The following is a 13,153-nucleotide window of genomic DNA, read 5'->3' on the forward strand; positions in this document are numbered from 1 at the left end:
GCCTCTTGATCAGGCCTCATAACTGCTCCTTCTTGGGCTGCCCCTCCAAGGGGCTTTGGCTGGGGCTCTGATCTTCGCTTGCCTTCACTCCCCATCAGTAGTGAAGTTCAATAGTCAACAATCCATAGCTCCAAGTTGGGTAGAGAACTTCTACTGTAAAAGCACACTGGCTCTTAGAAACATTGCACACTTTTTGGGTTGAAGAAAGATGCTTTGGCAACTTTAGGAAAACTGAAAGTGTACCTTTCTTATTTTTATACTGAGAAGGGTGGAGGTGGTGGGATTGTCTTCTACCACAAGTGACTGCAAAAGCAAGATAGGGAGGTGACTGTTCTCACAAGAAACCCAAATGCCGTGAAATCAGAGGGGAATGGACGCTAGTGGGTAAACTGTGTCAACTATGCCTGAATCAATGCCTTCAAGATAACTGTTAATATTAAATTTTTGTTTTATGCATATTAATAATAAGAAGTTTTGCTTATTTTCGGTGTCTGTCAGTGAGCCAGAAGGAAGGAGGATGGACATTTGAAAGTGGCTATTTGAAGAGAATGAAAGATGCCCAATCCAGAGGGTGGGCAAGGTTAAGGAAACCATCAGGGAATGGGGGGAAATAAGGGACCAGTCACTGCAAGGAGCCCTTCATGCCTCTGGGCTCATGGTACAAAGGGAAGGAGGTCTTGGTGGGAGCTGTCAGGAACCTCCAGCCACAAGAAAGGGCCTGCCTGGCAGCACTGTTCAATAGGAAAGGACAGAGGGAAATTGTTCTCCAACCCTGCTATCCTGCTGCCTGTGTTCCAGTCATAAGCCAGACACAAGGAGCTTAGTGTGGAGGAAGAGAGAAGGGGCGAGACAAGAGTATGGCAGATGTAGAGAGCCAGTGAGAATATGCTGTGAGGTCTGTCTCTGCAGGGTAGTTCATGTAAGGAGCAGCACTCAGAAACAGGATGGTTGTTGGGTATGGGTCTCTTAAAAAATCTGCGTGGGATGAAACCAAGATTATGACTGTAAATGTTAGTTGAGGCAAAGCTTTTTGGGAGAGTGTTTTACTAAATTGGGGGATTATAACGATGAGAAAAAAAAATAGTTGAGAATTTATTGTTGTGTTGTTCAGTGTCTCAGTTGTGTGTGACTCTTTGTGACCCCATGGACTGCAGCATGCCAGGGTTCCCTGTCCATCACCGTCTCCCAGAGCTTGGCAAACTCATATCCATTAAGTCAGCAATGCCATGCAGCCATCTCGTCCTCTGTCATCCCCTTCTCCTCCTGCCTTCAATCTTTCCTAGCATCAGGGTCTTTTCTTATGAGTCAGCTCTTTGCATCAGATCGTCAAAGTATTGGAACTTCAGCTTCAGCATCAGTCCTTCCAATGATTAGTCAGGACTGATTTCCTTTAGGATTGACTGGTTTGATCTTGCAGTCCAAGGGACTCTCAAGAGTCTTATTCAACACCACAGTTCAAAAGCATCAATTCTTCAGCACTCAGCCTTCTTTATAGTCCAACTCTCACATCTATATATGACTACTGAAAAGACCAGTTAAGAATAGTCAAATGAAAGTATTTTGAAATGAACACTTTATAAGAAAGCATGGCATAAATACACAAGAAGATGCAGAACATCGATAGTCATTAGGGGAATGCAAATTAAAAGTTCAATGAGATACAACCACACACCCAGTACAGTGGCTATCATCAAATAGAGAATAATATGTTGGCTACCATGTGGGGAAATGGGAGCCTTCAGACTTGTTCGTGGGGATGTAAAGTGGTGCAGCCACTGTGGGAAACAATTTGGCACTCCCTTAAAAAGGTAAACATAAGCTTATCATCTGACCCATTATTTCCACTCCTAAGAATCCATTACCTACCCAAAGGAAAGAAAAATATATTTACATCTGAAGAATAGTATGTTAATGTTAGTGGCTGCATTATTAATCATAGACCCAAAGTGGAAAAAACCCAAACAATCATCACAACTGGTGAATAGATAAACAAAATGTACAAATATTCACTCAGTGGAATGCTATCTGGAGAAAAGAAGGATGGAGGAAAGGGAGGAAGGAAGGACAAAATCTACCAAAACATAGAACAACATAGATGAACCAAAAAAAAAAACCATCATCCTAAATAATTAAGTCAGACATATATTTTATGATTCTATTTTTATAAAATATCCAGAAAAGGTAAATATATGGAGGCAGAGTTTTGGAGCATTTTTAATCTTTGATGATATTTTACTTCACTTCATTCCTAGGAGTTGAGTGTTACTGATTGATGATTTTTTATCAAATATACAAAAATCCTGAAGCCAATACTTGACTCACTTCATATCAGGTGCAGTCATTTAGCCCTAGTCTGAATTATGAAGATCTTTTATTTTATAAAAGCATATTATGGGAGGAACTTCCACAAAGATGTTTAAGAAAATTGGAAATAACCCTAAAAGCTTTTAAAGAAATATATTAATAAAATAAATATTTATGTGGAGAAACTCAAGTAGTAACTGGAAAGGGTGGATGACTTTTTTTAGATATAATTTTTTAAGAAATGGGAGTTAGTGAAGTAAGTAAAATAAAGAGGATACAGAAGACTCTACACATGGACATCTCCAGATGGTCAACACCAAAATCAGATTGATTATATTCTTTCCAGCCAAAGATGGAGAAGCTCTATACAGTCAGCAGAAACAAGACTGAGAAGCTGACTGTGGCTCAGATATGAACTCATTATTGCAAATTTCAGACAAATTGAGGAAAGTACGGAAAACCACTAGACCATTCAGGTATGACCTAAATCAAATCCCTTATGATTATACAGTGGATGTGACAAATACATTCCAGGGATTAGATCTGATAGACAGAGTGCCTGAAGAACTATGGAGAGAGGTTCGTGACATTATACAGGAGGCAGTGATCAAGACCATCCCTAAGAAAATGAAATGCAAAAAGGCAGAATGGTCGTCTGAGGAGGACTTACAAATAGCTGTGAAAAGAAGAGAAACAAAAGGCAAAGGAAAAAGGAAAGATATACCCGACTGAATGCAGAGTTCCAAAGAATAGCAAGGAGAGATAAGAAAGCCTTCCCCAGTGATCCCCAAAGAAATAGAGGAAAACAATAGAATGGGAAAGCCTAGAGATCTCTTCAAAAAAATTAGAGATACCAAGGGAACTTTTCATGCAAAGATGGGCACAATAAAGGACAGAAATGGTATGGACTTAACAGAAGAAGAAGATATTAAGAAGAGGTGGCAAGAATACACAGAAGAACTATACAAAAAAGATCTTCATGACCCAGATAACCACGATGGTGTGGTCACTCATCTAGAGCCAGGCATCCTGGAATGTGAAGTCAAGTGGGCCATAGGAAGCATCACTATGAACAAAGCTGGTGGAGGTGATGGAATTCCGGTTGAGCTATTTAAAATCCTAAAAGACGATGCTTTGAAAGTGCTGCACTCAATATGCCAGCAAATTTGGAAAACTCAGCAGTGGCCACAGGACTGGAAAAGGTCAGTTTTCATTCCAATCCCAAAGAAAGGCAATGCCAAAGAATGCTCAAACTACCGCAGAGTTATACTCATCTCACACACTAGTAAAGTAATGCTCAAAATTCTCCAAGTCAGGCTTCAATAGTACATGAACCGTGAACTTCCAGATGTTCAAGCTGAATTTAGAAAAGACATGGGAACCAGAGATCAAATTGCCAACAACCACTGGATCATTGAAAAAGTAAGAGAATTCCAGAACAACCTCTACTTCTGCTCTATTGACTATGCTAAAGTGGACTGTGTGGATCACAAGAAAATGTGAAACTTCTTAAAGAGATGGGAATACCAGACCACATGACCTGCCTCCTGAGAAATCTGTATACAGATCAAGAAGCAACAGTTAGAACTGGACATGGAAGAACAGACTGGTTCCAAATTGGGAAAGGTATAAGTCAAGGCTGTATATTGTCACCCTGCTTATTTAACTTATACGCAGAGTACATCATATGAAATACTAGGCTGGATGAAGCACAAGCTGGAATCAAGATTGCCGGGAGAAGTATCAGTAACCTCAGATACTCAGATGATACCACCCTCATGGCAGAAAGTGAAGAAGAACTAAAGAGCCTCTTGATGAAAGTGAAAGAGGAGAGTGAAAAAGTTGGCTTAAAACTCAACATTCAAAAAAAGATCATGGCATCTGGTCCCATCACTTCATGGCAAATAGATGGAGAAACAATGGAAACAATGAGAGACTTTATTTTTGCAAGCTCCAAAATCACTGCAGATGGTGACTGCAGCCATGAAATAAAAAAACACTTGCTCCTTGAAAGAAAAGCTATGACCAACCTAGACAGCATAATGAAAAGGAGAGACAATGTTTTTCTGACAAATATCCGTCCAGTCAAAGCTATGGTTTTTTCAGTAGTCATGTTTGGATGTGAGAGTTGGAGCATATAGAAATCTGAGCACTGAAGAATTGATGCTTTTAAACTGTGGTGTTGGAGAAGACTCTTGAGAGTCTCTTGGACTGCTAGGTGATCCAACCAGTCAATCCTAAAGGAAATCATTCCCGAATATTCATTGGAAGTACTGATGCTGAAGCTGAAACTACAATACTTTGGCCACCTGATGTGAAGAACTGACTCATTGGAAAAGACCCTGATTCTGGGAAAGATTGAAGGCGAGAGAAGAAGGGGACGACAGAGGATAAGGCGGCTGGATGGCATCACCGACTGGATAGACATGAGTTTGAGCAAGCTCTGGGAGTTGGTGATGGACTGGGAAGCCTGGAGTGGTACAATCCATGGGGTCAAAGAGTCAGACATGACTGAGCGAATGACCTGGAACTGAAACAGGGTATGAAATTATATTAATTATCAAATTCTAAGCATCTGTGACTCTCACTGGATCAAAACAATAGGTGCGATAATTTTAGCAAACATTCTGTAGAAGTCAGGTGTGCCTGGGGGCGCTTTCCTTCTCAGAGAAGTGCTGTGCCTCATGTTGGCCTCCTGTTTGCCTGTGGGCTATTTAGCTTCAGTTGGCAAACTGTGCTTAGCCTGTTCAGTATCCTTAAATCTCTCCTCTGCCCGCTCTCTTTGTACTTCCTCTGTAATGCCTCCTTCTTAATTTTCGTTCACTACAACACCCCTTTCTGGTTTCCCATAGCATTTGTTACTGATGTTACACATTTTAGCTTTTGATTAAATTAAACTTGTATTTTATTTTATTATTCTCTAATAGCTTTGTGTTGATTAATACAATCATTTCAAGTGATAGCATTCAAGTTCCTCTAGGGTAGTATACAACCATACTTTGTGATTCAGTAGAAATAGTAGTATACTGGTAAACCAGCTCTCTGGGAGAAAGAAAAGCCCCTGATATGTAACATTTGTCAACTTTTGTGGTTTAAATACTCCTGCCATGTCCAGTTTCAAGCTAGCTATTGTTTAATGGGAACTTCCCTGGTGACTCAGAGGTAAAGAATCTGCCTGCCAACACAGGAGACTTGAGTTTGATCCATTGGTTGGAAAGATCCCTTGGAGAAGGAAATGGCAACCCACTCCAGTATTCGTGCCTAGAAACTTTCATGGTTGGAGGAGCATGGCTTTCTATAGTCCACGGACTCGCAAAGAGTCAGACACAGCTTAGTGACTAAACAACAAACAACAAATTGTTTAATGACCTCTCATACAATTCCTGAAAATTTAGCCTTCGGCTCATGTAAACAGGTGTGTGCCAGGTCCAACCCACGCCACAACTAGTGTAGAGACTAATGATGTCCAGCAGCTGGCTTGGAGAGTCTGAATCAACTCACAATGGAGGTTCTGGCAGTTGAAATTTTAGGATCTTATAATGAGTATTAAAATTTGGAAGCTCAAAGTCATAAAAGACCCTTTGGTAAGCCCTTGTATGTTCACACTCCCTACAACAACAATAAAGAAAAAAGAATAAATAAAGAGACTAATAGCATTCTGTATTAAGAGGGCTCAGTATTTTTAATTCAGATATGATTCATTATTTATTTGATGTAGACTCTGTGCCACTCTCTGACTTAAACACCAGATATGTGAAGACTTAGGAGACATAACTACTCCTCTCGATGAATTCATAGTAGGAAATGGAAAAATGTAAAAAGAAATGCCTATAAAATACAATTTTTGCTGGTAAAACATCAAGGAACATCTATCCCAGACTTGAAGGGAGATGGGTCTAGAATTAGGAAAAGCATTTGAAAGGAATCATGTCTGAGCAGAGCCCCTAGAGACCATCTCTCCCTGAGAAACTAGCCTCCTTAGCTTACTGGTCAGCAATTAATCATAATAAACATTGTTTTAATAAAGAGATTTATAATAGAATTTTGCTTTTTCTTGAATGGACATCAAGATGATCCAGGCAAAACAGATTAACAGAAGACACATCTTCATGGCTTCTTTGGGCTCCTCGTAACTCTAACATATGAAAAATACACATTTTTTTTAATGCAATGGATGAGAAAATAGTCTAGATGCCAAATCATTGTGAAAGCAAAATAAGAATAATATAATTCCCATTTGTAATTTTTTAACAGGTGAATTTACAAATGAACTTGAGCTGGGACTATGGACATTCCCCATACCAATTGAAAATGAAAACAAGGTAGAACAAATTAGCTATTTTTTGGTATTCTTTAAAAATAAAGAGTATGATCACTTTCAGGTGATCAGGTAATTTTGTTGCTTCTTCACCCCAGCTTTCCCAGTTGCTGCCAGCACCTTCGTGCCTGGAGCCCCTGACCAGATGCGCAGTGCTGCACGTGGCCAATCTCTGAGCTTTTGTGGTGACTCTATGAGCACTCTGGGATGACACACGCCTTTGGGGTGTCTCCACTCACCTCTAAACCACTAGGAAAGTTTTCATGACATGCTTTCCAAGGAAAATCTCCATTGTGACTATCTGTGGAGACAGTGGAAACCTGTGTTTACTTTTTATTTTTTTGACTTTTTCTACTCTTGCTATTCTTGTTTTAATTGAAGCATAGTTGATTTACAATGTTGTGTTAGTATCTGGTGTACAGCAAAGTGATTTAGTTACATTTATAAGTATACATATATACAGGGGCTTCCCTCGTGGCTCAGACGGGGAGAATCCATCAGCAATGTAGGGGACTTGGGTTCACTCCTTGGGTCAGGAAGACTCCCTGGAGAGGAAATAGCAACCCACTCCAGTATTCTTGCCTGGAGAATTCCATGGGCAGAGAAGCCTGGTGGGCTACAGTCCATGAAGTCGCAAAGAGTTGGACACGACTGAGCAGCTAACACTTTCACTTTTCATACGTATACATATTCAGTTCAGTTCCGTTCAATCGCTCAGTCGTGTCCGACTCTTTGCAACCTCATGGACTGCAGCATGCCAGGCCGCCCTGTCCATCACCAACTCCCGGAATTTACCCAAACTCATGTCCATCGAGTCGGTGATGCCATCTAGCCATCTCATCCTCTGTCGTCCCCTTCTCCTGCCCTCAATCTTTCCCAGCATCAGGGTCTTTTCAGATGAGTCAGCTCTTCACATCAGGTGGCCAAAATATTGGGTAATTTACATGAATTAGCCAACAACACCTTTGCTGCCCTGTCTTCCTAACCCACTTTCTCTCATTTCCTCATTGCTCCTGACTTGTCTCCGTGTCATCCTTATACATATTCAGTTATATATATATATGTATGTACTATACATACTATATACATGTATATATTATTTTCCATATTATTTTCTGCTATAGGCTAGTAGAAGATATTGAATATAGTTCCTTGTGCTATACAGTAGGACCTTGCTGTTTATCTATTTTATGCAAAGTAGTTTGTATCTGTTAATCCCAAACTCCTAATTTATCCCCTCTTGCCCTTTTCTCCTTTGGTAACCATAAGTTTGTTTGCTATGTCTGTGAGTTTGTTTCTGTTTGTAAATAGTTCATTTTATCATATTTAAATTCCATATAAGTGATACCATATGGTATTTGTCTTTGTGTGATATGCTTCACTTAGTAGGATAATCTCTAGGTTCATCTGTGCTGCTGCATTATTTGGCATTACCATGGCATTATTTCCTTCTTCTTATGACTGAATAGTATTCCATACACCAAATATTATTTGTCCATCCATCTGATGATGGGTATATAAATTGATTTCATGTCTTGATTATTGTAAATAGTGCAACAATTAATATTGGAGTTCAATGAATATAGTTTTCTCTGAATATATACCCAGGAGTGGGATTGATGGATCACGTGTGTGCCTGCTAAGTCTCTTCAGTCGTGTCCAACTCTTTGCTTCCCTATGGACTGTAGACTGTAGACTGCCAGGCTCTTCTGTCTATGGAGTTCTCTAGGCAAGAATACTGGAGTGGGTTGCCATCCCTTCCCCAGGGGATCTTCCCAAACCAGGGCTCGAACCTGTGTCTCTTATGTCTCCTGCATTGGCAGGCGGGTTGTTTACCACTCATGTCACCTGGGACCTGGGAAGCCCTTGAAGGATCATGTGGCAACTCTAATTTTTAGTTTTTTGAGGAACATACATACTGTTTCCCATGGTGGCTCCAGCAATTTATATTCCCACCAGTAGTGTAGGAGGGAGGATTCCCTTTTCTCCACACCTGCTTCAACATCTGTATTTTTAGACTTTTTGATGATGTCCATGCTGACAAGAGTATGAGGTGATACCTCATTGTAGTTTTGATTTGCATTTCTCTAATAATTACTGATGTTGAGCATCTTTTCAGGTGCCTGTTGGCCATCTGTATGTCTTCTTTGGATAAATGTCTATTTAGATCTTCTGTTCAATTTTTGATTGGATTATTTGTTGTTTGTATTATTGTGTGAGCTGATTGTGTATTTTGGAAATTAAACCCTTGCTAGTTACATCATTCTCAAATATTTTCTCTCATTCTGTAGGTAGCCTTTTAATTTTGTTTATGGTTTCCTTCACCATACAAAGCTTTTAAGTTTGATTAGGTCCCATTTGTTTATTTTTGTTTTTATTTCTTTTGGCTTGGGAGAATGGCCTTAGAAAACATTGTTACAATTTATGTCAGAGAATGTTTCATCTGTGTCCTCTTCTAAGAGTTTCTTGGAAGAAGAAGTCCTCTTGGTAAAGTGGTATCCCATTTTATATTCAAGTCTTTAACCCATTTTGAGTTTATAGTATTTGGGGGTATGGAGTGAGAGAGTATTCTAGCTTCACTGATTTATATGCAGCTGTCCAACTTTCCGGAGAAGGCAATGGCACCCCACTCCAGTACTCTTGCCTGGAAAATCCCATGGACGGAGGAGCCTGGAAGGCTGCAGTCCATGGAGTCGCTTGAGAGTTGGACACGACTGAGTGACTTCACTTTCACTTTTCACTTTCATGCATTGGAAAAGGAAATGGCAACCCACTCCAGTGTTCTTGCCTGGAGAATCCCAGGGATGGGGGAGCCTGGTGGGCTGCTGTCTATGGGGTCACACAGAGTCGGACACGATTGAAGTGACTTAGCAGCAGCAGCAGTCCAACTTTCCCAACACCACTTCCCAAAGTCATGTATGTTCTTGCCTTCTTTGTCATAGATTAATTGAATGTATGTGTGTGGGCTTATTTTTGGGTCTCTGTTCTGTTCAGTTGATCCATATGTCTGTGTTTCTTGATTCAGTTTTGATAGACTGTAGGTTTATAGGAACTTGTCCGTTTCTTGTAACTTGTTGAGTTTGTTGGCGTATAATTGTTCATAATATTATCTTATTTTTTTTTAATTTCTGTGATATCAGTCGTTATTTCTCTTCTTTCATTTCTTGTTTTGTTTATTTGGATTCTCTTTTCTTCATGAAGAAAAGATGACCATTTGGCACATAAACAGATATTCTACTTATCCTTTTATGTTTGTATCTCCTTTCTCTTGAAAGTAAACATCATGGTTCCTAATGTTATCAAAACATCTACTTATTTTCTCTGTTGTACTGTAAAATGCACTAAACAGTTTCAAAAGTAGAATACTAATACTACCAAAAACATTAAATCTACTAATATTAAGATAGGTTTTTCAGACTATTTTCCCCTTAGACTTATATATTACTAAAACTGGACAGCTATATTCAAAAGTTATTTGTAATAATTTTGTTCTGTGTGGTTATCAATTTGAAGTACACTTAATCTTATTTATTTCTGTTTCTATTTAATTTTATATAAAAGATTTTTTCTTTTTTATAATTACTTTCATAACTGTCTTTCTTCACTTTGCTGCTGCTGCTGCTAAGTAGCTTCAGTCGTGTCCGACTCTGTGCGACCTCATAGATGGCAGCCCACCAGGCTCCGCCGTCCCTGGGATTCTCCAGGCAAGAACACTGGAGTGGGTTGCCATTTCCTTCTCCAATGCATGAAAGTGAAAAGTGAAAGGGAAGTCACTCAGTTGTGTCCGACTCTTAGCAACCCCATGGACTGCAGTCTACCAGGCTCCTCCATCCATGGGATATTCCAGGCAAGAGTACTGGAGTGGGTTGCCATTGCCTTCTCCGTTCTTCACTTTACTAATGTAAAAAAAACAGTATTTAAGTTTATATTACCATTGTTTTATTGCAGGATAATTAACCTACGATATTATATTAGTTTCAAGTGTACAACATAGTGATTTGATAATGGCACCCCACTCCAGTAGTCTTGCTTGGAAAATCCCATGGACGGAGGAGCCTGTTAGGCTGCAATCCATGGGGTCGCTAAGAGTCGGACACGACTGAGCGACTTCACTTTCACTTTTCACTTTCCTGCATTGGAGAAGGAAATGGCAACCCACTCCAGTGTTCTTGCCTGGAGAATCCCAGGGACAGGGAACCTGGTGGGCTGACGTCTATGGGGTCACACAGAGTCGGACATGACTGAAGTGACTTAGCATTAGCATAGCATATTACATAATGATCTCCATGGTAAGTGTAGTTATCATCTGGAACCATGCAGTTATTATATTATTATTGACTATATTACATATGCTGTACATTACATCCCTGTGACTTACCTATTTTACAACTGAAAGCTCATGTCTCTTAATCTCCATCACTCATTTCATTCATCCTATCACTTGTCTCCCTTCTAAGAAACATTTTGTTACATGTGCCTGTAGGTCTGTTCCCCTTTTGTTATATTTGTTCATTTTTTGATTCCCATTATAAGTGAAATCGTATAATATTTACCTTTCTTTATCAGACTTGTTTCACTTATCATAATACCTCTTAGGTCCACCTATGTTGTCTCAGAGGCCAGATTGCATTCTTTTTCATGGCTGAGTATATATGTATATATATAAATACCACATACGCTACATCTTCTGTATCCATTCTTCTGTTGATGGACACTTGCTTCCATATTTTGACTATTTCAAATAGTGCTGCAATGAACATGTGAGTGCATGTATCTTGTTGAATGAGTATTTTTATTTTCTTTGAAAAATATCCAGCAGTGGACTTGCTGGATCATATGGTAATTCTAGTCTTAATATTTGGGAAAATTCCATACTGTTTTCCGTAGTAGCAGCACCAACTTACAATCACGAAAGTGTCCCAAGTGTTCCTTTTTCTCCACATCCTTGCCAGCACTTTATGTTTGTTATCTTTTTATTAACATGTTCTGATAGGTATGAGGTAAAATCTCAAGGTTGTTTTGATTTGCATTTCCCTGATAATTAGTGATGTTTAGTATCTTTTCATGTTACTGTTAGCCATCGATCTTCTTTGGAAAAATGTCTGTTTAGGTCCTCTGCCTATTTTGTTACAAACCGGATCTTCAAAAACATTTTGAATAGTATGAGTTCTTTGTTTATTTTAGATTATTAACCCCTTTTTGAGTATGTCATTTGCAAATAAGCTCTTCAGCAGGATGCCTTTTTTTTGCTGATAGTTTCCTTTACTATAAAAAGCCTTTTTATTTTATGCAGTTCCATTTGTCTGTTTTTGCTCTGGCTTGCCTTTGCTTGAGGAAAGTGAAAGTGAAAGTCACTCAGTCACATCTGACTCTTTGCGACCCCATAGACAATACAGTCCATGGAATTCTCCAGGCCAGAATATTGGAGGGAGTAGCCTTTCCCTTCTCCAGGGGATCTTCCCAACCCAGGGACTGAACCCAGGTCTCCTACTTTGCAGGCGGATTCTTTACCAGCTGAGCTACAAGGGAAGCCCAAGAATACTGGAGTGGGTAGCCTATTCCTTCTCCACTGGATCTTCCTGACCCAGAAATTGAACTGGGGTCTCCTCCATTGCAGGCAGATTCTTTAGGAACTGAGCTATCAGGGAAGCCCAGGAGGAGACATATTCAAAAAAGCATTGCTAAGACTGTTGCCAAAGAGCATACTGCCTATGTTTTCCTGTAGAAGTTTTATTATGCCTACGTTTTCCTCTGGAAATTTTATGGCTTCAGGTCTTTCATTTAAGTCTGCAATACGTTTCGAGTTTACTTTTGGATATGGTGTGAGAAAGTAATTCAGTTTGGTTCTTTTGCAGGAATGTGTCCAGTTTCTCTAGCACAAATTATCGAAGAGGCTATTTTTCCCCATTGCATATTATTGTCTCCTTTTTCATAGATTAATTGACCATATAATCATGGGTTTGTTTCTGGGTTTTCTCTTCTCTTTCATTGATCTATCTTTTGGTTTTTGTGATACTATATGGTTTTGATTACTGTAGCTTTGTAGTATAATTTGAAGTCAGGCAGAATTATGCTTAAAGCATTGTTTTTTTCCTTCAAGATTCTTTAGTCTGTGTGGGGCCTCTTTGTCTCCAGACAAATTTGAGAATTAGTTACTCTAGTCCTATGATAAATGTCATTGCTATTTTGGTAGATATTGCAGTGAACCTGTAGATTGCCTTGGGAAATATGGTCGTTTTCCAATATTAATTCTTGTATCTGTTAGCATGGCATATTTTTCCATTTTTTGTGACTTGTTTCTTTTGTAAATGTCTTACAGTTTTTCATGTACAGGACTTTGATATCTTTGATTAAGTTTAAGCTATTATTTGTTTTTGCTGCAATTGTAAGTGGAATTGCTTTTTTAATTTCTCTTTCCAATTCTTTACTTTTAATGTATAGACACAAATTTCTATGTATTAATTTTGTATCCTGTAACTTTACTGAATTATTGTTTCTAATGGGTTTTTGTGTGTGTGTGTGTGTGGCTTC

At 39.2% G+C, this 13,153-nt stretch overlaps 1 protein-coding gene across 1 annotated transcript in view; it reads left to right on the top strand.

The window, feature by feature from the left end:
* RGS7 (regulator of G protein signaling 7) overlaps positions 1–13,153 on the top strand; it is a 480,171-nt gene that overhangs the window by 230,518 nt on the left and 236,500 nt on the right. The gene's annotated exons all lie outside the window — the stretch shown is intronic.

Source organism: Bubalus kerabau, chromosome 5, assembly GCF_029407905.1.
Source record: "Bubalus kerabau isolate K-KA32 ecotype Philippines breed swamp buffalo chromosome 5, PCC_UOA_SB_1v2, whole genome shotgun sequence".
Lineage (NCBI taxonomy): Eukaryota > Metazoa > Chordata > Mammalia > Artiodactyla > Bovidae > Bubalus > Bubalus kerabau.